General features: G+C 42.3%; 1 protein-coding gene, 1 long non-coding RNA gene and 1 pseudogene across 4 annotated transcripts in view; 2 read left to right on the top strand and 1 right to left on the bottom strand.

Annotated features, from left to right (window-relative positions):
- Positions 1–25,771, top strand: part of CSGALNACT1 (chondroitin sulfate N-acetylgalactosaminyltransferase 1) — a 268,050-nt gene that overhangs the window by 73,634 nt on the left and 168,645 nt on the right. Inside the window, exon 1 of one of the 3 annotated variants that reach the window (XM_087814202.1) lies at positions 18,184–18,259. The exons of the other annotated variants lie outside the window; for them this stretch is intronic. The gene's annotated coding sequence lies outside the window, so the exon portion shown is untranslated. Of the gene's footprint in view, positions 1–18,183; positions 18,260–25,771 lie in introns of those variants that run through there. 3 annotated transcript variants of the gene reach the window in all.
- Positions 1,546–1,716, bottom strand: LOC148093654 (small ribosomal subunit protein uS14 pseudogene; annotated as a pseudogene).
- LOC148093655 (uncharacterized) lies at positions 10,364–12,369 on the top strand. Its single transcript, XR_015713984.1, has 3 exons — positions 10,364–10,444; positions 11,732–11,840; positions 12,328–12,369. It is a non-coding gene; the product is annotated as an uncharacterized LOC148093655 (long non-coding RNA).

A 25,771-nucleotide genomic window follows, 5' to 3' on the forward strand; every position in this document is an offset into this window, starting at 1 on the left:
ACTTATGATTGTCTCTGGGTATATTTAATTGTAGCAAGTGATTTTCAACACCTTTTGCTTTTAGATTATTTTGGGGGTTGCAGAAGCGGTTTAAAAACAAAAATAATCATCCAAAGAAAACATAGGGTTTTCATAGTATTTTAGCCTTAAGCCATGGTAGGAGATTAAAAAACAATACTGTTAAGAGCAGACCTGATCTTAAGTCATGGAAGATGGAAAATCCATCGTCAGGACTGTGGTTATCTTCAAATATGTTGATGTTGTCCCAGGGAAATGGTTTCCCTGACTGTTTGGGGGATTTGTGGCATTGTAGAGGCAGAATGATCCTGATTGATGAGAAACGTAATAGATATGCACCTAGAGAACATTGGAGAGCAGTTTCCCCTTATCTGCCGGAGATAAGACCCCAGAGGATGCCTGAAACCATACATAGTACTGAACCCTACATTCCTGTATTTTTTCTTTCACATGCATACCTTTCATGTAAAGGAGGCACTTTACTGCTTCTCTTTGGTGTATCCGAATTGCCAGCGTCACTCCTCTTGCACGTTGGGGCCGTTAAGTAAAATAAGGGTGACTTGAGCACAAGTACTCTGATAACGGGACAGTGGGTCTGATAACCTAGTGGCTACTGAGTGACTGATGGGTGGGGAGCACACACAGTGAGGCCCCGATGGACAAGGGGGTGAAGTCTTGGGCAGGGCAGAGTGGGACGGAGCAAGAATTTATCAGGCTACTCAGAATGGCGTGCAGTTTAAAACATATGAATTGTCTATTTCTGGAAATTTTCATTGAACATTTGCAGACCGTGGTTGACTGTGGGTCACTGAAACCGTAGAAAGCAAAACCGCAGATAACCTTGCTCTTTTGCCTTCTTCCAGGCGTGTGTAACACTAGCTGTTTTTTCTGTTCCCTTTGTCATTACACGCGCGCTTGGCACCGTAGGCAGGGAATGCATAGGCTCCAACCTTTGCGGGGGTCCGTGGGGTGGAGGGTGGAGGCGGAGCATTTCTCCTGGGAGCGGCTGAAGGCTCGGGGCGGCTGGGTGCGCAGGGCCGCCTCCGGAGTAGAGGGAGGTGGCAGCTCTGCTAATGCCACGGCAGACGGTCTGGCCGTCTCCCCGTCACTCACAGCGGATGGTGGTGATGGAGCCAGTGAAGCCATCGCCGGTGGTGGCCACGGTTACCAGCAGAGTGGAACTGAGCGAATCTCTCTTTCTGATAAGTTTGCTACACATAGGAATGCTCGGGGCCAGCTGCCGTGTTTCACTTCGGACTTAAAGCTTTGTTTCCAGTTGGGAAAGAGGAAATCATAGAATAATAGGAGGCTTTTCCATGAAGAGGGAATACTGTTTACTAGCAACGCACAGTTGTTAACTTTTTAGATTGCGTACAGTTATTGGGTGATACAAACTTTTTTAACCAAAACATCACCTTAACATTTTTTTTTTTCCAGAATTAAAAATTTTTAATTTTATGTACAAAGAGCTAGCATTGTTTCTGCGATGAGGTAGATGTCTTGTATGATCCATCCATGGAAGTGCACCTAGCCCAACTTAATGAAGCCTGTGTCCTTCGCGTGGTGACGGAAACACTTGGCCGCATGTACTGAGGCTGTACTTCCAGATGGGACTGTGCTGGTTTGAGCCGATGCGGCAGGAGCAAGAACCGGGCTGAATTTTCTCCGATGCCTCCAGGGGTGCTGCTGCTGACCCATCTTGTTCTCTCGGCTGAAACGAGGCAGAAGGACTCACCTCAACACTTTAACTTTGATTTTTTAAAAAAATCATTAAGAGCGTTGGGATCATAAATTTATGTTGTACTTGTATTAATTACTGAATTTCAATAAAGAGCAGGAGAAAATGCAGAGAGGGACATCTTTAAATGATAGAAGGAAAAAGTTGCTGCCAGTAGGGACAATCTAAAAATATCTAACTTCTTAATCAGAGAATAGTGAAAATTGGGAAGGGGATAGTGGATATGGAATGTGGGCTTGCTTACCAAATCTTGAACTAGTAAGATGAAAGGGCACTCTTTGGTCAAAATAGGTTTAAGAGGAGACACCATTCACAAATGAAATTTATTACTGAGAAACGGGAGAGGCAGGATGTATCCGAGACTCTCTGTGCAGGGGTGGATCCATAAGGATGGCTCTTAGGAGTGGAGATCCTTAGGGATGATCATATCCTCCCACAATAACAATATTCTGGTATCTGTCGCATTTATTTTTATAGGGAACATAGCCCAGATGATCATGAAATAGATCAGGAATGAAGGTTCTTATGTTCTTCCCATCCAGACTACACGTTGCCTGTGTTACTTACAAAATCTCTAGAGCAATAGTAGTACTTTTTACAGAACCTTTGAAAAGTCTCAAAGAAAAGTGTGAGCCATGGTGCCAGATCCCTCACACCGGCACTGTTGCTTTGGTACATTCCGTCGATTCTAGTGAGTTTTTTCATTTTAATTTTTTGCCTTCATTCTGTAAGCAGCTGGGCCCGGTGCTGCGGAGCGAGCATGTAGAAGGTGTGTGCAGCGGGCCACCGAGGAACTGTGCCGGCGGTGACCCTACGAGGCACTTGCCTGTGGTGACTCATCTTCACACGCCCTGAGCGGGGCCTTTGCCCGGCTCCCAGGAATGAGGGGTGAGGCTCCAGCGCTCCGCAGCTTCGGGTGAGGCCACTCCAGGAGGGTTGGGATGTGCGCTCTGTTTGAGAATGTGGTGTTTTGCTCTGTGCAGGGGGCAGTGTGTTCTGAGCAAAAGAGACATTGGTGCTCCTGGGGCTGCTAGTGCTCATCTTTGATGCTGCTGCCTTCGCTGGAGGGGATTGCGTTGGGGTGGCGCCGAGAGCACCCCGTTAGCTCCTGGAGCTGCTCGTGAGGAAGGGGATGGCCTTTGTTCTCCCGTGTGTCCTGTGGCCTTTGTTCTCCCGTGTGTCCTGTGTGGTGCACGCTGGCTAACACGGGGCCAGGAGCTTCTGGTTGGAGGTGCAGTTGCCTCCAAGCCAGCCGGCAGCGGGGAAGCACTGGTATTTCCCACAATTTTGCAAGATTATAATCTTCCGGGGGATGTGGCACCATAGTCTTATGGAAAGATTATAGGGTTGGATCCGACTTCTGCCACTCATCAGCAGTGATAGAAGGTGTAATTATCCCCAATTTACAGATGAGGAAATTGAGGCTTAGGGAGCTTAAGTAATTTGCCTGAGGTTGCACAGTTAAAAGAGCCGGGACGATAACTCAGGCCTGTCTGGCCCTGGACTGCGCTCCTAAGTCTGCTGCACTCGCTCATCTGTTTTTTTTCTTCTTCTTGTTTTAAAATTGAGGAGCAGGCATTTTTATCCTGTCTGGTCCCATGGCACAATGGATTGGATAGTACAGTAGGTCCTTTATAGCCACGTGTATGAAATTGTGATTAAGAATGTGAACTCTGGAGCCCAACAGATTGACCAGGTTTAAATCAAGGTCTGCCCACATCCTGGCGATGAGACTGGGCAAGTCAGTTAACTTCTCCAGACCTCAGTGTCCTCATCTCTAAGCCAAGGACAATGATAGCACCTACCTTGTAGCTGTTAGAATATTAAATGAATTACTACCCCGAAAGCACTTAGAACAGAGTCTAGCATATGATAAGCATTCAATAAGTGTGAGCTGTTATTATTTTTGCCATAATTTGGTGCCATCTCTTCAGGTAAGAGGAGAGGTGGCACCTTGTGGTTGGCAGGAAGCACAGCGTTGTCCCCTTTGCAGGTGCCTTTCTGGAGGGTTCTGTGCTTTGATGGCTGAGGTCTGGGCTGACAATGTTATAGGTGATATGTGAAGCAAAATTGGATGATCTGCTAGGCTTTAGCCAACAATCTAGGCAGTGATGAACTGGGTGTGTGTTCTGTACTCTTATGCAAAAAAAATATGAGGATTTAAGCTGATATCTGATTTAAAAAAAAAAAAATCTTTATTGATTTCAGAGAGAGGAAAGGAGAGGGAGAGAGAGAGATAGAAACATCAATGATGAGAGAACCATTGATCGGCTGCCTCCTGCACGCCCCCCACTGGGGATCGAGCCCACAACCCGGGCATGTGCCCTGACCAGGAATCGAACCCTGATCGCCAGGATCTTAGGTCGATGCCCAACCGCTGAGCCACGCCCGGCAGGGCTGATATCTGATTTGATGAAAAACACTTTCATGGTAATTTGTGAGGGCTGGGCAGATTCAGTGAGAATACTTTTAGAGCTGATACAGAGTGGCACGTTCTGAGGGATTCCTGTGACTAATTGTCTACTCTGAGGAGCATCCCGTTTTGTGGGAAACACACAATTACTTGCAGAAGGTTTGTGGAAGTGTTTGAATTGGCGATGGAAATTAATGTTTTGGGTTGTTGCAGCGAGAGTGTGGAGAGCACTTAGGACAAGGGGAAGAGCCCTAGCAAAGGATCGCGATATAGTTGGGGCAAAGAAGGGGTTGCTTAGAGTTGAGACTTATAGATGGGAAATGATGGAAGACATAGGCAAAGTGGGCCTGGGTGTTAGAATTAGTGTTTCTGTATGAACTTAAGATGGTGAGCGAAGAAATACCACTGCACCCTCTTCTTCTGGGAGATGCCTTGATAAACTTGGCCAGAATGTAGTATATATTCCCATAAAGGAGAACTGGACATTGAAATGCCAGAGCCATCCTGCAGAAAATGTACATGATAAAGACATGTAAAAAAACCCAAAACACCATTGCATTATCAGTAAGAACTGAGCAAGTGATTCCATTACTTAGATAATAGAAAAACCTTCCATGAAGCTAGTTACTCACAACTTCAACAAATGTAACTAGCCATCAGATACTGGCTTTTGAGTATCACCCCAGGGACCTATTTAACACACCGTTTTGTAGATTAGAAGGTATTCAATACTATGTATTACTTTTTAAAATTTCCTTAAAGGAGTTGAAGCTGCTAAAATACCACGGCTGATAACAATCTGGGGGAGCATAGAACTTGCTTGGATTTTGGAATTCCTCGTGGCTTTTCTTGGTGGTTACTATCATGACATATATCTTAATAAAGTATGGTTGGTTGAATAATAATTAACCATAATTCCTCTATCATTGTTCTGCCTGAGTAAATATTTCAAGCTTGGAAGGTGCCTTAAGGACAACTAATCAGACCTCAGAGCCGATGCCTGAGTCTTCTCTGTATCAGGCGTCTAACTGGGGTCTGGACACTCAACAACATGGGGCTCAGCCAGTGTGGCTTATTGGACCCTCCACTGACTTCCCCAGTGGAGAAATTCAGGTTCTTAAAATAAGCTTTAAAGGCCCTGTAATCTGCCCCCCGGGTGCTCCTCTGCCCTCATCTCCTAGCTCCCCTCTTCATTTACTCTGCCTGTCATGCAGGCCTTTCCCAGATCTCCCAAGCATGTGCTCGTCTCCAGATGTTTATACTTTCTGTTCCCTCTGTCAAAAATACTCTTTCCTGTTCCCTCTGTCTAAAGTATTCTTTCCACGATGTGTTTATTTTGCTGTTGTTATTAAGATGTCTCCTTAGCCTGTATTAAAGCTAGATTGACATTTGTTTTTCCCTCAACACACGACAAGCATTATTCACTTGTTTTTGACTTGCCTTGTAGCTCTTGAGAAACCAGCTCATCGTCGCTTCTTTGAAGGTAACCTGCTTTACTCTGGCCCCTTTTAAGATCTCTTTGTCTTTGGTGTCCTGTAGCATCTCTATGCTCTATTAGGTGTGGATGTCTTTTCATGAATCTGTTCTGGACTTAGTGGATCTTCTGTATCTTTGGATGGGTGTTTTTCATCAGTTCTAGAAAACGCCCAGCCATTATCTCTTCATATATTGCCTCTATGCAGTATCTTTCTTTCCTCATGGAAATCTAACTGGATCTGTCAGACAGCTCCAACATTCTCATCTTTTAACTCTCACTAAATATACCATTTATGTCCTTCTCTGCTATATTCTCAATAATTTATTCAGCTTTACCTTTAGGTTCACAAAATATCTCTTCCTCAGTATCTAGTTTGCTAGTAAACATATCCTTCGTGTTTTAAATGTCACTTATTTTACATGCTTTTATTTCTAAAAGTTCTATTTAGTTATTTAAAAAATCTGCTTTTTCTCTTTTTTTTAAAATATGTTTTTTAAATTGAAGTTAAAGAAGGGGGTGGAGAGAGAGAGACATCTGTGTGAATCGGCTGCTTCCCGCACACACTCCAACCGACTGGGGATCGAGCCCACACCTGGGCATGTGCCTGACTGGGGATGGAACTGGTGACCTTTCAGTGTACAGGACGATGCTCCACCAGCTGAGCCACACCAGCCAGGGCTAAATCTGCTTATTTTTAATAGTTTCTTGTTTCATACCCATTTTATCAATTGCTGCTTTTTATTTCTTTAAACATAATTGTTTTATATTTTGTGTTTGATAATTCCAGTATCTGAAATCTTTGCTGATCTTTTTTTGTTTGTTTGTTTTTTTTGGGAGGAGAGGTGTTCTGCTGGTTCTTGCTCCTGTATATTTGTGACTTTTAAGTGTAAACTTAGTTTTTTGAATATTTATCTGTGGGGCTTCTTGGAGGTCTAGATTGAAAGTGGGTTCCTCTAGAGAATTTATGTTTGCTGCTGCCAGATTTATTGGGTTTCTACCACCTGGGACCACCTTAAAACAAATTTTTGGCTTGAGGTTTTCCAGGCCACCCAGGCACTGTGAATTTGGACTGGAGGTCCTGCGTGAGGGCTGGTTTTTGATGACAGGTTTTCAGGGGAGTTTTTTTCCTTCACATATTTATAGAGTTTGAGACAGTCAGATTTTCTTATAGTCCCTAGGAGGCATCCATAATGCTTGTTGATATTGTGACATTGTGTAAATTAGAAAAAGCCACTTCTTTCTCAAGATACTTTATTGGTATTGGTCAGAAAATTTTCATAATAACATTAAAATCCAAAATGACTGTGATGTGAATAATGTCCTTGGAGTTGTGTGACTCACAAGTCACCCTCACCCCCGCTTGAAATGTCCGCCACCTCATTCTGTCCATCAGGTCCTGCCCGGCCTTCAGTGCCTCACTCAAGTATTCCACCCCTGAGAAGAGAAGACTTCCCCAGTTTCCCCGCTCTCATCTGAATGGCATCTTCTTGCCTGAATGACCATGACAGCTCGGGTGCATGTATCTTAAATTTATTAATTTTTGTTACTCTCTTTCCATATTATCTCCATCACCAGACTGAGAACTGCATGTTTTACTCATATTTCTAAGTTCCGTCGTACTCCGTGGAAGGCCTTCAGCAGATAGTTAGAATATTTTTGTTCAATAATTAAAGGAAAGAATTTAATTAAATAACAGGATGCGAACCAACTAAACAGAGGATTACAAAAGGCTAGCAATTTGGATGGTGCATAAAGACTCTTTAAATCTCACGTGCATAGCTCAGAAAGGCTGTCAAAGTGGGTAAGAGTCTCTGGGGAATGGCGTCCTGTGTTACAAAGAGCTTAGATTTTTTTTTTTTTTTGCGTTGTCTCAATGTTTGAAGTTTAGAGTGCTTTGGCAGAACTTCTGTCTGCTCACAATAGAACAGAGATGTCTGTTACAGAGGAAAATCTATGTACTCTTTCAGGAAAATGATTTTACCAATCATTGTTTTTTTCAAAGAGAGAGATTAGGGCATACCGTTCCACAGAAATCACTGCCCTACAATTTATTTGATTATTACTTAGTTTGTTAAGTGAGTGAATGCATGTCATAATTTCTCTTCCTTTCCAGTTCTTTTCCAGTATGAGGTGATTTTTGAACTTTTAAAAAGTTATGTTTCAGTAGAAGTTGGAAAAAATGCTTCCTTTTAAATCTCGAGTTTGCTTAATCTCAGTGGTTTTCAACCAGTGTGCCTCAAGAATTTTTAAAACACGCAGTACCTGGCTGCTTAGTCAGGGGCACTGGCTTCTTGTCCCTTAGACTGTCAAATTAAAAAATGACAACAGCCAACACAATAGCCATCTGGTGTGAATGAATCAAAATTATAACTTTTTTTTTTTTTTTTGGTTATATCGGCAAAATATATACTTTTTGGTGTGGTGCAGAATTTTATTAATTAATTTATGTGTGCCATGAGATGAAAACCATTGAAAATTGTTACTTTATCTGATACTTTTGGGAAATTTTCTTTGCACTGGGCACATTTTATAAATTATCTGATCTAAATCTTTAAAGACCCCTTAAGATTTTCATTTTCAAGATGGGGAAACTGAGGCAGAAATAACTTGCCCTGGTCACTCAGCCGTAAGGGACGGGGCTATTGTGATTTGGATCAAGGTTCCCCCGACCAAAAGCTCTGCTCTCCTGGTACCTCACACATTCACAGAGTTAGCTTCACAGTATGATCTGGTCAGATTTTAAATGTTAAACATTAAACATGTTTAAACCTCTTCCCTCCCGTTTGAAATTTAAAGCTCATCATGATATTAACAGGACATGACCTTGTAGGAAAGTGATTATTTGTAGTTCTTGTTTATTTTGCATTTGGAGAAACAGCTGGAAAATATTATGCTCCATGACTGGTACTGACTTGATGACTCATGTTTGCATCCCAGTGTGGCTCTGAAGCACTCCAAAAGTAGGCACTAGGTGTGTTTTTCAGCGGTTGTGGAACAAGGCACTGTTGTGCAGCGGGCACACCGAGGGGTGCAGGGCTCTGACTGGCCCCTGCCTTTGGTGGGGGACACCTAGGACGGCTTCCTTACCGGGAAGAGGGGTTCTGCTGGAGGAAGGGGGGTGGGGGCATGCCGGGTGCACTTTATGGTAGCTAAGTGGACACGTGGGCCAGTAGCTGGATGCAGGGCCCAGGAGGAATGGATGGCTCAAGATTCGGACTTCGTGCTGAAGGCTGTGGATGGACGGGACTCAGAGTCAGGGGTTGAACCATGGGGGAGAGTCCGAGGCACACAACAGGCCCTGAAAAAGGAGCCTCCGTGGGTAGCGATAGCAAGTGCCCAAAGAGGCAGGGGTGCGGCACCCCTGAGCCAGAGAGGGAGGGTTGCCCCCTGCGGGAGCGCTCAGCAGTGTCAACGCCGCCCAGAGCTCAGGTCCTAGTCACACGGAGAAGTCTTCATTGGAGCCACTGGGCAACATGTGGGAAATGAACACCGACAGGAGATGACCACCGGCTGGGAATGTGGGTCGAAGGAGAAGAGAAATAGAGAGCAGAAGTGTTCTGGGTCGGGTGACTAGGTGGGTGCTGGTTCCACTGGGGGGCTGGCGAAGCTGGGAGGGTGCAGCGGGTCTGAAGAGAAGGGGACAGGTTCCGTTTGCATCAGTTCATAATTCACTTCCATGGCTTTAATGAAAATAACAAGCTTATGATTCTCAAAGCTATATTGCATAAATTATTACATAGAGAGGCGGTTCAGAGAAGAGCCCTGGTGAATGGAAGTACCTGAGCGAAGAGGAGGGGAGCTTGGGGAGCCCCCCGAAGGCCAGGGCCACAGGCGGTGGAAGCTGGAGCCCTCCCTAAGCCGGGTGGGGGGAGAGTGAAGGAAGGAGTGACTGTCAGTTTCCGCTGCTAGAGAGGGACCAGGTGAGTCAGCCACTGAGAGGTGCCTATTGATTTTGGCAAAGACTCTTACGGAAAAGTAGTGGGGTCAAAAATCCAATTAACACAGGGGTTTTAAATGGATATGCGGAGAGTGGGGAAAGCTGGTACAGTTGCTGTTTCCCGAAGTTGACTGTGAACAGAGGGAGCTATAAAGGGATATAAAGGGATGTGATGTGGGAGATATAAAGGGAGATGGCCGAAGAAGTAGGGTTTATTATTTCGGGGGACTGGATAGATTGATGCTATTTGTATGCTGATGGAGAGAAGCAACAGAGAGAGGGAGGTTGAAGGTACTAGACAGGAGGAAATTTAAGGAGAGAGGCCCCAGAGAGGTAGGTGGATGAGAGGAGATGCTTCAACCCGTGAATTAGGAGGGATGGCGGTAAAGCTGAGAGGGAGCAAATCTTTCTAGATCTAGGTAGATAGTTATAGTTGATGAATATTTGAATTGAATTCAGTGTCACTCATCAGTTATATCAACCTCCCCTCCTGATCTTGACCCAGAAATATTGAACATTAGGAAAGTTATTATCACCCCCATTTTACAATCCAGGGCCTTGGCAGATCCAGCCCACCTGCCGCCTGTTCTGTAACATAAAGTTTTACTGAAACCTGGCCATGTTCCAGTTCATTCCTTTACGTATCGCCTATGGCTGCTTTTGCATGCAGCAGCAAAGCCTGAAATATTCACTGTCTGGCCCTTTTCAGGAAAGTTTGCTGACTTCTGTACAGTTGGTAAAACCGAGGCCCAGAGAGAATATTGACTTCAGAGGACCTTCCCTCCCTCCGCCGTCTCTGAGACCACTTCGCCCCGTGTTACCCGGCCTTCTCCAGATGCTGCGCACTCTTAGAATTATCTGGTAACTCCTGAGTCAGGAACTTCCAACAGTTATCGTAGATTAGGTCGAATTTAAACCTACCCTGACCCCACCCTGGGAACACTACCTCGTCTCAGTTCTTCCTGAAGAGGTGTGTGCTAGACGGGGGCGCCCCCACGGCGCCCCCCGGGCCCTGTGCGTCCCATGACCTCGGTGTGCTGCTCTTTTCTGCTTTACTTGGGTTGCTTTTCTTCACCGTTTCTAAGAAGCCAATACTCACTTCCTCTCTGAAATCATTACCCAAACCACCTCATATGTATTCCTTTCCCCGGTGGTTTTGCTTCTCTGCTTTGAGTTTCCTCAGCAATTTAAGTGTATTGTTTGCATCCCACGCACACATTTCCCTGTATCCTCCGTCTCCTGTGAGAGACCCCTCCCCTGAGAGACCCCTCCCGTGCCAGGGGCTTCTGTGCTGTCTCCGCATCTCACCTGCCGGAGGGCAGGGACCACTTTGCTCTTGTCATCAGCACCTTGTGTTCCACAATTGCTGGGACTTGTTGGTGCTCCTCGGATGAATTGTCATTAAGCTGAAAAAATTTAAGTGCTTCGAAATTGCTCACGTAATGTAAAACACGGTGTGCTAATTACTAGCCCCTCTCAACCACTCTTGAAACCAGATCCTCTCCTGAAATCCACTTTGAATTACTGACCAAATTTGAAAGCAGTGAATTTACAGGCACAACCTCCCTCTTTATGTCGTGCTGCTCAGTTTTCAAGAGAAAATACAAATCTATTCAGATCTCTCTCTTCCCCGAATTTTCAGAAGCTTCTGAAGGGGCTAAGATTTTTAATAGTTGCAATTTACTGCTACAACTTAATTTACCAGATTGCAGTTGGATTCACTGACACGTATTGTCTGGCACCTTGCTACTCAAAGGCTGCCTGCCCACCGGCAGCACAGGCGTTGTTTGGGGGCTCGTTAGGAATGCAGAGTCTCGGGTCCCGCCCCGGCTAACCGACCGGAATCTGCATTTTCACAAGGTCCCCGTGGTGGGTGTACCCATTCAGGTGTGAGCAGCACTGCTCTGGGGGTTGACCTTGTATTTCAGATAAACACACAAAACACGGGGCCCTACCTCACAGGCCTTTTATACCTTTTATATGTTACGATGGCGTGGTTTTAGGTTTTATGATGAATGTTTTGTGTATGAGAAAAAATGGGTGTTTTTCTCTGTGACTGTTAGAGATAGATCATAATTAAGAGATAGATCAAGTATGCTTTTGTTCTTTCTGCTACCCGGAATGCATTTACTTTCTCCCTTTATGTAGAAATAACAAAGTCTGAAGACTTCTGTGTTTGATGCAAGTCTGGGATAATCTCTTGTAAGTGAACCTCCTTGGCCCTCACCTGTAGCAGTCGACTTAATGCTGTTTCTTGGTATGCATATTTTATCATTCCCCTTGGATTATCTTGGGAGTCGCTTGAATTCTGTACTGGATGAAGTTTTAGTTCCCATTTTTTCAAGTCCTTGAAAACAAGTAAACATATGAATAAAACTGTATTTCTTCCAAAATGTGTGTCATTCATAACAGTGATTCATATTGTCCTTCTTGGCGATTAATCCAAGCAGGGAGAGTAAAAAAATTGTTACATATGTTTATTTATTTTTGAGCAGGTCACACACATGTACAGAATTCAGAAGGTTCAGTGAAAAGTTAACCTCCTTCCCATCCCCACCCTCTAGCCAGGCAGGTCCCTCCCTGGGGACCACTCTTCATACCAGTTCTTATGATCACTTTCAGAGACAGTGTATGGATTAGAAAGTTCACTATAGTGTGGCCAAGGGGGTGAGCTCTGGGCCAGAAAGAGTTTGAACCTTGGCCACTAGCTCTGTGACCTTATCTGTAAAATGGGTATATTTCAGAGTTGCTGAGAAGAACTAATGAGATGATTCATATGAAGTGCTAAGAGCAATTCTTGGCACGCAGAATACATTCAACAAAGATTAACTACTAATATATGGTGAGCATTTCTTTGTCTTTATCATTTCTATGTATAATCAGTAGCATACTCTATACCTTGCTTTAAAAATCCCCACAAAAACTTAGTGTAGGATTTTCACCTAACTATGTGGATCTTGGTTCATTTTATTATGCATAGAACTGCCTCATTGTTTTTAGTGACTCCACAGTATTCTGTATTATAGGTATAATTTATTTATCCAGTCCCTGGTTGGTGGATATTTTGGTTGTTTCCATTCTTATGATATGATAAAGAGCTTTGGTGAAATGGCATGTGTACATGTGCTGGTGTGTGGTGGGTCTTTAGGGCAAGTTTGTAGAAATGGAATCTAGAAATGGTGCAAGTATAGGTTTTAGTTTTGCCAGGTTGCCCTCCACAGAATGATACATGCCTGCCAACAGAGTATTCTCATACTTGTTCTGACAGTCAGATTTTAACTTTAATTTTAAAGAATGCGGTTGTGTTCTTGAATACGTTAAAAGCCTGTGCGTATTTGGAAATCTGATTAAGGTTGCCTGATGTTTGCCGCAGGTCGGTGGGTAGGAGTAGGAAGGGAATACTTTGTTCTTACTGTTTGAAGGAGCAACAAAGTGTTACAGCGAGCTGTTTTTAAAGAGGAACTGGATAATATGCAACAAACTGTCATTATATCCACTTACTTCTAAAGTATTTTTGAGATACTGAAACAAAACAAAGCGTTTGGAAACCCCCTGAAAAACATGTATTTCATGTTTTAGTTTGCATCAGTGCCTGGCCTCTCCGGTGCTCCTTGAAGTGTCTTGGCTGAGCAGCGCTGTCTGTTGCGTTTGTTTTCTGAGATGGGCACAGCACAGAGAGCCTCTTTCTGCTGCTCAAACGTCTCATTATACAAATTCTTGCTGCCAACTGAGCTGACCAGACAGCTTTTATTTAGGATGTAGGGGAAACAGTTTCTCCTAAAGACTTTTAAATATTAATATAATTTATAAAGCAAGTAGGACCAGAATCTAGTATCCTGTAACATGACCTTTACTTAGTCATTTTTAAGAAATCCAAAATATTTGCAGTCTTCTTATCTATTTTACATTTGCTAAACAATTCAGCCATTGAATTTTACAGGGTACATAATCTGCTCTCCCGAAACACAGCTCTAGTCTGTGGTGAGAATTGTGATTAGCACGGAGATACACATTTTTAATTCATTCAGCAGATGATTGCTGGGCTCTTTTTGAATATTCAGATGAGCTGAGGAATTGAAAGAGCAGCAAACATAACTTTACATTCCAAGAGGCATGTAAGCACAAGGCCGTTTTTAGTCACTGGCATCAATCAGAAAATACTTGTTGCATATCAAGTGTGTGGAACATGGCACCCATTTGGGGTGATCTACGGTGAGCGGGCACTCAGCTGACCTCTCCCAAACTGGTAGGAATGACCTTGTTGCTGTGGGACTCCTGGAAATGACCTTCAGGGTGGCCTGTGATGCCTGAGGTTGGCTGCTGTACATCTGTGAAGCCCACTGTGGGGGATGCCATGGGGGCCACAGAGGTTTGCTCTTATTTAGCGGACCAGTAGACAGGGTCTCAGATGCCCTGTGGTGAGCTGAATCACAGCCATATAGCTCTAACCTTGTTGCAAGGACAAAGGAGATAATGCATGCATTCTCGGAGGAGCTGAGCACCAGGCACCAGGCTATTTATCAACATGACTGTCATTCTTTCCTCTTAGCAACTTGACAAGATCTTGACATTGAGGAAGTGTGTTTCCCCCCGCCCCCTCCTTTAGAGCATAGCTCAACACAACAGAAGCTGTTCAGCTTCACAGTAGGTACCATTTATGTGACTCACTATATGCTAGGTCTTTCTGTCAGTTAATTGTTAAACATCAATGAGAAAGATGAAAAATTATTATTATTTTAATAATATTCTTTTATTTATTTTTAGAGAGAGAGGAAAAATGAAGGCTTAGAGAGATTAACTAACGTGCAAACTGGTAAGAGGACAGAGCTGAGATTCGCACCCAGGTCTTCCTCACACTGAAGATGGTGCTTCCGTATCCACTGTGCTCTTCTGCCAGCTAAAAATAGAAGTGTCTATACCAGTGTAAGGGGCTGTCACATTTGTCTGACACAACTGTGTTTTTCTAAATAAGGGCTCATTATTATATTATTCAACTAGCCATAATGTAATTACAATCAATTTTAATGTTGCTAATGATTTGCAGTAGCTCCTCAAATTATATTACTTCTCTGAAAACTGAGGCCTTAATCCATTGACAAGTTGTTAGAATTGCCCTTTAGCTTTTCAGTTATCAGCCATACCACCTGAGATCTTTCATCGGCTTCTGGCGATGGCTGGGGCTTTGCAAGTGTCTGTTTCTCTCTTTCTCTGCAAGGTCATTGTCTGATTCTCTTAGGATCCCGATGGACACCAGGCAGCGTTCTTATTTTACCCATACTTCCTGTGTTTTTCTAGTATTTTTCTCTTGGCTTTCTACTGAGTAATATTGATTTTTGTCTTCATTAATTCTTCCCATCACTGCCAATTTTCTTCATCTTTGTTCAACATCTTTTTGAAAGTGTAATTCAATAGGTTTATTCTAGAATTGTTGATTTCTCATTCGTAATAATTTTATTATTCTTGTGATTATAAGGCTTACTGTATTTTCTCTAATTTTAACCCTCCCACCCCCACCTTCTGTAGTTATTTGGTTCCTTCTCTGAGGATGATTTTGCTGCTTTTCCCCACCTCTTTGTCCTCAGTTCTGTTCCAGGCTGTTTGGAATCTAGGTTGAGGTGCGGTGGAGCAGGGCCCAGGCCAGCTGCCTGGGGGAGCCCGTGGGCACTGATGGCCTGGGTTTCCATAATCACTCAGGGTTCCTGCTGTATCATTCGCTTGCTCCCTGTCTCAGCCCCCCCAGCTCCAAGCAAGGCTTTTCCCCCCGTGCCTGCAAGCCGTCCAGGAAAGGGAAAAGCCGTGGCCACAGCGTCCGGGGATGCACAGTGGGCCTCTGTGGCCCTCAGTTTCATAAAAGAGTAATGGGCCCCATTCATTGTTAGACATGCGGAGCTTTTCACCAGGCATCTGGTAGTCACTGTCTCAGACCTGGCACCCACCCTGCGGGGTTAATTACGGTTTATGTTTGGTGGCCGGCCGAGGACACTGATGCTCTGAGAGGTTAAGAGCCTTGCTAAGGAGCAGGTAGCTTGTGGATGAGTGCACTGGGATTCCAACCCCACTGTCTACACTGTTTCTTGCCCAGCGTATCCTCTGCCAAAATGAACTGGATACTTGAGCATTTGGATTTGATTCTTTGTGTCCTCATTAGAGGGTGTCTTAGGCACTTGTACCTGGATACTGTTGCATCATGCTCCCTAGTGTTATTCATTTCTCCCTCTGTGATTCATTAATAGTCCCAACCCATTGTTTCCTGTGTTCATTGTATTAGAATCAAGTAACTGGTGAGTCTCGTTTCCCAGCCTCCTGCCGCAGTGAGAGCAGGCCGCAATGAATTATAACGTGTGTTGCTCTAATAATATAAAATCAAGGTTATTGATTATTTTCCTTTTAATGAATTCAACTTTGCTGCTTACATGGTTTTTACATGGACCCTTTCCTTTTATTGATACTGGTGTTTTTACTCTAGCCTGTGTCTTGCCTACACAGAGTGATCTGCTGATGTTTACAAAGGAATATTAGTAATGTGGGGCTGACTGCAGGTTGGGATAAGACCTTGATAAATTTAGGGTATGCCTCAATTTTATAAAATAGTTATGATTTTTAATCTGCAGTACAAGCTCTTAGATGCCTGAGGTCATTTTCAGCTCTATAATTATGGTTTAGAATAAGTTTTGGCTTGATGAATATCAGGATTTCCTTTCTTACTGTCTTTTATTGGAGGGGTCGAGGGCTGTCTTCAAGGTATATTTTTTTCTGATTAGGAAACAAAAATATATTAATTGTGAAAAATGTAGAAATGTATAAAGAATAAAATAACCACCTGTAATCAATCCCATTTTCTAGTGATAAACAGTATTGACCATTTTGGCATATATATATTTTTTCCATTTGTCTGTTTGTGTGTGCATTTTATTGTATCTGACATCCCAACACATACATAATAAATTCTCCATCATTAAAAAGTATTCATGAGACTAATTTTAGTGGCAGTATAATATTTCATAGTATTCATATGCCATAACTTACTCATTCCCTAGTGTTAGGCATTTACATTGTTTCCAGTTTTGTGTGTTTATCTTAGTGCATCCGTCTTTGTCCAGATTTATGATTGCTTCATTTAGATTGATCCTCAATGTGAAATTAGTAGGTCAAAAAGTATGGCCACTTTAAAGATACTTGCTGCATAATGCTTGCCAAATTGTTTACCGGAGTGAATTTCCATTCCAGCCTGCAGTGGGTGGGAACCTGGGACTCATTACTGCCAACTGGCATTGTGTGCTAACATGACTAATTTGATGGCCAAAAACTAATGGTGCTTAGTGAGGTTGAACATTTTAAAATCTGTAAATTAACTTTTTTTACTCCCTAAAAAAACTGTCTACTTTTTATCTATTGAAGTCTGGTATATTTCCTACAGTTTATAAGGGCTCTTTATATATTAAGGATATTGATGCTTTCTCCATTATATTTGTTGAAAGTATTTTCATAATTAGTTGTTGGCTTTTATTTTTGAATACTTTTTTGATGTTTACAGGTGTTTAATTTACTAATTTTATTTAGCATTTAACTTACTAAATAATTTATGATATAGAATATATCATTTACTGTGTAAAAATAAATTTACTAATTTAAATTTACTGTTTTAAATTTTTAAGTCTTTATTTATATCTTTTGCATGTGTGTGATTTCTACCATAGTTTGAGAAAGTCTTTCCCCATATAGAAAGAAGATAAGTATATTAACTATATACTTTTTGTAGCTCCTCTAATGCAATTTTAAAACTTTACCTTTATAATTTACTTGGAATTTATTTTGGAGTATATTTTGAGATTAAAAAAATCTAATTTGATTCCCTCCATAGATAATCAGTTGACCCAGCAGTAGTTTTGTTGAATAAGCCACCACAGACTTTTGTCATTACTTCATATTGTATTCGTGTTTCATATATCTTAGGGTCTGTTTTTATGTTATTTTATTTTATTGATCTGTTTCTTGTTTACCCTAGAATACACTCTTAATTACTGTAACTTTGTAATGTTTTATTATTTGAGAGGTTGTATTTCTTCCTCTTACAGGTATTGTCTAGAATGATCTATTTTAGCCTTTTAATTTTTAAAATATAAATTATAGAGTCATTTTTACAAATTCTTTATTCTCTATCTCCCCTGACTTCCCTGCTCCTGCCCTAAAGCAAAACCAACAAAATAAAAACCAAAAGAAAATACAGACAACTCTGGGAGAGCTATTGGAATTGTGTAAAACCAATAAAATGATTTAGGCAGAGCTGTACTCTTTTAGTACCTATCTAGAAAGACACTTCCCTTTTAAACAAAAGCTTCCTAATTTTCTGCATTTTACTTAATCAGTATTTTGTCGGATCAGAGGTGGTTGTCATGCATCACTGTTTAAGCACCAAAGATGCTCCAAAGCAGAACTGTGTGCCTACAAATGGTCAAACGTTGCTAAATGCTGCCAGAAAATGGCTCTCAAGCTAGTGTTTTTTAGGCTTTCAGAGGGTTGTAAAGTAAACCAAACAAGAGTATGTGATGGAAACCTATGTGGCCCACAAAGTTTAAAATATTTACTATCTGGCTCTTTACAGGTGAAGTTCGCTGGAGGCACGGCCCAGCAAAGCACTGGCAAGCAGACAGGAGACGCGGCGTTTCCATGCGCACTGTGAGTCGTGGCTTTCATTCACTGCTGCGTCTTCGGCGCGTTGACTGGGAAGGCGCATTATTATTATTATTTTAATGCATTTAAGATAACCTTGTGTGAGGATATGAGTGAATGCTTACAGCTAGTGTTTCTTTTTTCCCTTGTTTTCTCCCTGTATTTTAAAATGTTCTTTATACATTTTTAAAAATGCCTTGAGCTCGTGTTGTGAAACGAAAAGGACCCACCGTGCACTTCTTTTTGAAAGATCGTGTCTGCTTATGGGATCATCTCATTTTAATAACGACCTATCCCCTGAAGCGGGGCTGGTGAGGCCAGCAGCTGTCCATGTGGGAGTATTTGAAGGGCTGACTCTAAGTAGGCTCCTCAGATTGGCCCCGATGCTCCAAACCCTAGCAGCAGTCCCATTTCGTAGACACTTCTTAATAGGTTAAGGCATTTTGTTAACCTGCGGCGATCTGGTTTACTATCTGGTTAAATCCTGTTAGCCGAAAAATAAAAAGCCAAATGAGAGGCAATAAGCGTTTATTTGGGATATAAAAGAATTGCAATCTGGGAAGACACCGAAATTATGTCCCGATGACAGGCTGAAGGCAAGGAATTTCTATGAGAAAAGGAAGGGAAATGATTACATGAGTAGAAGAAATTTCTGTTGGTGCTAACAGGCTGAATTATTCTTTAGCTGTACATGGCTGATTACTGATTCTGTCTTCAGAAAGTCTATAATCATCAGTCCTTGTGGTTAGGATATCTGCTTTCCTGTTAGCTTTGCAAGCTGCTGTTTGTAAGACAGTGTTGCTTTGGCCTAGGCCAAAGGCTATTTTGTCCAGTTCAAACCTTCCAAAGGTTCAAGGAGCAAGACCTGCAAGCAGTTCCTCTGGAGCGGCTGCTCCGGTTCCATTTAAAAATGACTCCGCTTAGGTCATTCTTCACACTCCCATCTGTTATCACTGGAGAAACCCGACTCCCGGGATGGGTCATGGAGAGTGTCTAGCAGGCTGACTTGGGAAGAGTCCAGTGGAGGCTTTTGGGTTTCCTGGAGGAGCTTTGAAGACATTTGCAAGGCCTTGGGAGGAGATGCGAGGAAGGGAGTGATTGTTGGAAGAGGAGCTGGGCGAGTATCTACAGGTCACTGTTACTAGTAATGCGGACAGATTCTATGTTGCAGGGAGATGTGAAAACCTCGAGGAAGGAGAGACGTAAGAGGGATGAGCCAGAAAAATGACACCGATTCTGCCTCTGTTCTGGATGTTTCCATTGTTGCTGTGGAAAGGGCAGGAGAGGGGACCAAGGGAGAGCCTGGCTTCATATTTAAGCAGCTTGAGTCTCATGGGGTGGGTCCAAGCTCTAATGGGTTTCCTTAGGGTTTCTTGGAAAATATAATTGTTCAGGCATTGAATCCAGTCTTTTGAATAATCTGAAAGGAAAAATAACCAATGTTTAAGTTTTAAACTCATAAGTTTATTTTCTGAAATAAAAGAAGGTGTTTGCTAGGAGGTTTCATATCTCTCTCCCCTGCCCCCCCCCAAGTAGAGAATTATTCAAGAGTAGCGTAAGGCCCTGCAGAGTTTGGTTAATAGAATTTACAGCAGGCAAGTCAAAGTCCAGATTTCATGGAAAAACTTCTAAAGCAAAGTTGTTGGAAATTTAAATTAGATTTGAGTGTGACAGATCGACTACTGAGAAACGCTGTAGTGCCCCACTGTTAAATTCTACAGGAATCGCCTAGAATTAGTAGTATTGTTTTTCCTGTTGCAGTGGGGTACTGATTTTGCGTTTTGAGTCCAAGTATATACATCTTCCAGAAATAATAATTTTACCCAAGTACATGAAAATAGGGCTGCATCAGGGACTCAAGGCTATTATGTTGAGAACATGTCCAGCAGCAGTTTGGTGTTCTGTCAAGAATATTGTAGCAGCTGAACTCTAAGGAGTCTTTAGAGAAACTCCTGCTTCAGAAAAGTATAGTTTCTAGAATCAAGGAGAAAACACTAAGATGAAAATATTGGGAGATTTATATGTGTATTTCTATTTATAAATACAAATATGTATTTCATAAAGTGAGCTGGATAAACAAATATTTCTTGTTACATGTGATGCCATGCCTGGCATGTGCTCTAGGATGTGATGTGAGATGTTAATGCTAATAAGATACAGGATGGAGCCCGGCCTGGCGTGGCTCAGAGGTTGAGCGTCGACCTAGGATCCAGGCGATCGGGGTTCAATTCCCGGTCAGGGCATATGCCCAGGTTGCGGGCTTGATCAATGACTCTCTCATCATTGATGTTTCTATCTCTCTCTCCTTCTCCTTTCCTCTCTCTGAAAACAATAAAGATATATTTAAAAAAAAAAAAAAAAGATACAGGATGGGGCAAAAGTAGATTTATAGGTGTTCATATGGAAACTAATACAATAATTAATAACAATACAGGAATAAACTCTGTGTTTCGTGTACTCGTAACTGGTAACCTACTTTTGCCCCACCTTGTGTTTGCTCACTACATTATCTCTGATGAGAATCAGAAATCTTTCACTGGTGTATCTTCATCATTCCCACCAGCTGCATTGGACATTTAGAGCTCTCATCAGCAGGCAGGATGGTTTAGTGGGTCCTGTGTGCGAGCTGAGCTGAGGCCTTGGGAGCTTCTTAGATGGGTGCTATCATACGTCAGATCCTAGCTAGGGCAGGCTTTCATTCCTTTCCAAGTCACTGGAACATATCCTTTCATATTTATGGAGACGTGTACCTGAACTCCCTCAGAAAGAGGTATCTAGATAATTTTTAAAGACCTGTTTTTGCCTTGGGGCTGCATGAGCTACAGGGCCTATCTTGTGCATCACTACATATTTAGCTCCTCTCATAATGCCTTGCACATTGTGGATACTCAGTTAACACTTGTTGAGGGAATAAATGGACTATAGATTAGGCACCTTGAGATTACGATCCTAGTTCTTACATTTTGCTACTGTACAATTATAATAATGGGGCTGACTTTTATTAATTGGTGACTGTACAAGGCTCTCTCTCAAGAACTTCCTCTAAATTTCATTTAATCTTTCCCACAAACCATAAAGAATGCATTAATCACCATATGTTAGGCTATTGTGTGGTCACAACCCCACAGTTTCAGTGGTTTCCGTCAACAGGCTAACAGCACTATAGTCTGAGCTACAGGACTCCATGAGGTGACTCAGGGATCCAGGCTGATTTAACCTCACTGTGACTCTGCTATCTCAGCCTAAGGCTGGTTTAGAGAGAGGCTGCAGCATCATGCACAGACTTTTCATTGCCCAAACCTGGAGGTGACATGCCATACATCTGTTCACATTTCGTTGGTCCAAACTAGTCACATGGCACCATCTCACTGCGGCTGGGTGAGAAGTGCAGTGTTCTGTACGCCGGGAAGGGAAGGAAAAGCAGAAATTGGTGTATAAAGATAATGGCTATTGTAGGTCCCTTATACAATTATCCCCTGTTACAGATGATAAAACAGGCCAGAGAGGATAGGTGACTTGTCTAAAGTTAACAGCTTATATATGGCCGAGCAAGGCCTGGAACTTAGATTTGTTTGTTTTCAAGGCCCATACGCAATCACCATGCATTACTACCCTTATTAAGGAAATTAATTTTCTCCTACTAAAGAAAACTTACCCTTAATGAGGGGAGAGGATAATAAAAGTATTAGATTTGGGGCTTGGGAACCTGGTTTTATAGGATGGACTCCATCACTGACTCTCTTTTACATGTAGCTAAGCCACTTCTCTGGGCTGATTTCTTCCCATGGGAATAATGATTACTTTAACAGTAATATAAAGTAATGCATAAAACAGCACCCGGAGAGGCATAAAGTACTGTCTAAAGGTATGATGTTGTTACTGTTGACACCTGCTTTCTTTATGCATTGGTCTTGTGCAGGGTTTTCTACATGCAACAAACTTTCAAGATTCTTACGAGAAAACAAACCCTTTACATAACCTTGGTACTTCAGTTGATTTCCTTAGAAGGGAATCTATACTATATGTTACAATATAAAGCTCAATTTCATTCATCTAATCTTTCAGGCCTTTCATTAGACTGCAATGATGTTCAGTTTCAACTAAATTAGATTAACTTTCACTTTCTCATCCCCCTCCCCCTCCCTTTTACTGTTCTTTTAAAAGCGAGTAAACCAAAGAACATTTCTAGCTAACGCAAATAGATATGTCACTGTAAATTCAGGAAACACTTTTAATATTTCGGCATCTGTTTATGGCGACATGGAGTGGGTCAGAGCAGGTACATGTTGCCTGTGGCCTAATTAAGAAAAACAAGCTCTCTTCTCTTGCACGTGGGGAGGAGAGGGACACTTTTTTGCCAAAATGTGTTAAATTACTTGATGACCTAGCTTCCTGTCTCCCAAAACTCGGGGTAATGTAGTTCTCAGTATTTGTCTCCTGTTGTATCTCCCAAGTTTGGTGTTTTCTCTGCATCTCTTCTCCCCAGTACCCCTGACAGCCCAGTTATGCCAGAAGCCGTGGGCACTGGGGTACCCTGATTTTATGTCAGTCCTGCCCCACGTTGCTTCTGATGTGATTAACAGACTTTTACAACTCTTTAACTTCTTCCTGGCAGTGGTTCATAGTACAGTGAGTAATCAGATTAGGAAAGAAAAAGGTCTCTGTGGAAATTTGGGAGCAAAATTTCCATTAATTAAGAAAAAAATACCCAGCATATTTTTCTCAGGCCCCATCTTATAGACATGTTTGTCACTCATTGTTTAAATATAACCCTTCTTAACCTAGGGCAAGCATGCTATGCCTTCTCCTCCTCTCTCGTTCGGACATAAAGCCTGTTATTGTTGACTGTTCTGCAGTTGGATCAGTTGAAAATGAGATTTTATTTGAGTGAACGTTTTCATCACAGGATAACGGGCCTCTTTAATTCTGTACTTGTAAAGGGCCTCGGAAAACATTTACATTTACTCCTGATTTTGCCTTTTCAGAGTCCTTAAGAGACAGGGAGGATTCATTAGCAAATAGATCATCATGACACATCTATTTATTGGTGAGCCATAAAAGATCAGAAAAAGAACACAGAAGGTAGACGTTTAGAGTCTTAAAAGCCTTTGGCAAGTGATATATGCGGTGGTTTGAACTGACCTTGGAAGTTATGTAAGTCTTTGTGTGTGCTTTTATATCAGAATGTGGTCTATAAAAACGATGATCATCTATTGAATTTACAAAATATCTTCCCAGAGGCCTAGTTCAGCTGGTTCACAGTGGTGAGCAGTGAACTGACACTGTATCTCTTAGCTTCGGGAAGTAACCACTCAGTGGTACTCCTTTCTGATCCTGTTCTTTTCGGTCCATTTACATAATTACTTCTTGCAAAAATCTCCTGAAACTGTTTAAAAATCCAGATGGGAATTCCAGGTCTTTTGTGCATCTAGATTTCTTTTAATGATAATACGTTTCAAATATTCCTTTTCCCTTTATTATTCTTTTTTCCCTCTTGTTCCCTTTCCAGTCCCTCCAGTTTCTTTTACTTGACTTTGGGACAACCTATTTGATGCTGCTGAGAACCATAATTAATTAGAACAGAGTCAAGTGAGAAGCAGGCATTGATGGGGGGTGGCTCTCTCTCCAGGCAGCCTCATGTCCACTTCTTACCTGAAAGTTGTCCTTGTCTGTTTCTTATTTTCTACCCTGCCTTCTGTAGCAGTAAACAGGGCTGGGGCGGGGGCTGGTCAAGGGGCTGGTCAAGGTCAGCCTAGGAGCTGACATTTGAGCTGAGACCTGAAGGGTGAGTTGGATCCAGCTATGAGGCAAGGCAGGAGGGGAATTTCAGGCATGGAGAGTGTTTCAGCATGTGCCAGTAGGGGCCGGGACGCTGGAGATAAATCTTACTTAGTGCCTGGTCTCAAGGAACTGGCAGTTTGGTCGTCAAGCCACTGAGCTTGATCCACTGCCAGTTTCCTGCGTTACTGGAACCGACACTTCCTGCAACCTGCCCTTGGCTTCAGTTAAACGAGTTATCTCTTTTAACCTGCTGGCTCCAGATAACCGTAAAGATTAACCGGTTCCTGCAGCCAACTTCAGCTAATGCCTTTAAGAGGCACCAGTTCTGGTATGTTTGTTAAAAGAGTAACAACAAAAAACCGGTCAGGTGAATTTAGAGTAAACGCTCATAAAATGGGTATAATTCTTAGGCTGCGATTTTCCGTGTCGGATGAAAATGCGACTCAGAAGTCAGTCCTGCAGCAGCAGTGACAAACTAATTCCCAGTTATGCGCCCTTCCCCTTCCTTATTTATTACCTTTTAAAAACTTCAGCCTCCGTTTTACAATTCAGTCAGCCCGGAGGGGAAGCTGCTTACTACATGTGCTACCTTTGACTTAGTTTGCATGGAATAATATTAATAGTATCTGCAGGCTTATTTTCCCATGCATGCGTGTGACCACATAATCGTTCCACTAACGTTAAGTTTTAAATGCTTTCATTTAAGACAATCTGCCTTTGGGGGGAATAATCAGGACCTAACAGAAGGGAAAATTAGGCTCATGACATTATCATACAAGAAAAAGAGCACATAACTCTGAAGTGGAAAGAAAAACAGTAAAATAAAAATCTTACCAACTGCATATGGTTGATAAAAAAGAATGATTGCCGCTATTAAATCTAAATGCTGAAATCACCAACTCGAACTTGAGAAAACAATGGTTTTTCATGGAAAAGAACAGGGTGGTTTGGTTGCACATCAACTTGGAGAGAGAAAACCTTTAAAGGCAGAACAATTTCCTTTAGACATTTAAATGGAAATAGATGACACAACATAAGTCACTGCTTTCTTGAGGGGATGAGACATAGGAAGCCGTTGTCTCGAGGATTCTGATTACCGTATGAAAGCATCCACAGTCAAATGGTATAAAATGAGGCATTGCATAATCAGATTAAAAACTTTATAAAACCTCGGAGAAGGAAGACTCTTAAGCTATTTATGTTGGATAGAAAATTCTAGAAGGGTGTTGTAAAGATCTCTAAAGTTGTGGAAAGCACTATTGGCTGTGTATATGTGGCACCAGTGAACCCCGACTGCTGTGACTGTGGTTTTGGCCACATGGGTTATATGTCCAGGTGTATAAAAAAGTGAGAAGCCAGTTTTCTCTCTGTGGGACCTGTCCATGCTTTTCTGAGGCAAAGAAACATGGAATATAAACGGAAGTCAGCCCTTCTCTACGAAGTGACCCCAACCTTATGCAGAAGTGGTGCTGATTTCAGAAGTATTATTTTTTTTCTGGGATCCTGGCTTCTTTTATATATCGTTTCTAGGAATCCTACCATGAAATTGGAGAAATTGTGTGAGAAGCCTTCTAAAAAGCTTGAAAGGAACAGGGCAGGGGAAAGATGAAGCGGAAAGTGGGAAGACTTCCTAAATGCCCCACTCTGGATGCCTCACCTGTTCCCTTTTTCCCATTCCTTTGGGAAGTGACCCCAATCAGCCGAGCAAGTAGATTTAGAGATGCATGGGGTCTGGTG

The sequence above is a fragment of the Miniopterus natalensis genome, chromosome 2 (genome assembly GCF_054644295.1).
Source record: "Miniopterus natalensis isolate mMinNat1 chromosome 2, mMinNat1.hap1, whole genome shotgun sequence".
Classification (NCBI taxonomy): Eukaryota; Metazoa; Chordata; class Mammalia; order Chiroptera; family Miniopteridae; genus Miniopterus; species Miniopterus natalensis.